General features: G+C 44.3%; 1 pseudogene; it reads left to right on the forward strand.

Moving 5' to 3' along the window:
* The first annotated feature begins 273 nt into the window (after nt 1-273).
* Nucleotides 274-392, forward strand: LOC124597221 (annotated as a pseudogene).
* The last annotated feature ends 240 nt before the right edge of the window (nt 393-632 follow it).

Here is a 632-nt window from a genome sequence, read left to right on the forward strand (position 1 = left end):
TATTTCAGAGTGCATGATACGGTATCTGGCTTCTTAATCATTACGCAGCAGGTCGTATATAAAATATGTGTAATAAGTTTTAAAAGAAAGCAGTGTTGACAGTGGGTTGTAAAGCATGGGGAAGTGTAGTGCATACAAATGAGCAGAGTAAACCTTTCAGTACAAAGTAAGTTTTGAAAGTGGAATAATAAGAACTATTGTACTCTCGTATCTATTTTAGTACTAAGCAATTGGCCGTGTTTTGTATTAAACCTGCAGTAATTGCTGTATAACACCAACGACCTTGCCGCAGTGGTAACAAAGGTTCCCGTCAGATGACCGAAGTTAAGCGCTGTTGGGCTTGGCTAGTACTTGGATGGGTGACCTTCCGAGTCTGCCGAGCGCTGTTGGCAAGCGTGGTGCAACCAGCCCTTGTGAGGAAAAACATTGAGAAGCTAATTTACTGAGAAGAAGTGGCTCCGGTCACGAAAACCGAAAAGGCTGGCAGAGGAAATGCTTCCCACATGACCTTCCGTAACTGTATCCAGTGATGCCTATTGGCAGAAGATGACACGTCGGTCGGTCTGTACCACTGTGTATTCCGAAGCCTGTTTGGACGGAGTCAGTTGCTCTATAACGATTGTGGAGTCAGA

The sequence above is a fragment of the Schistocerca americana genome, chromosome 2, assembly GCF_021461395.2.
Source record: "Schistocerca americana isolate TAMUIC-IGC-003095 chromosome 2, iqSchAmer2.1, whole genome shotgun sequence".
NCBI classification, from domain to species: Eukaryota; Metazoa; Arthropoda; class Insecta; order Orthoptera; family Acrididae; genus Schistocerca; species Schistocerca americana.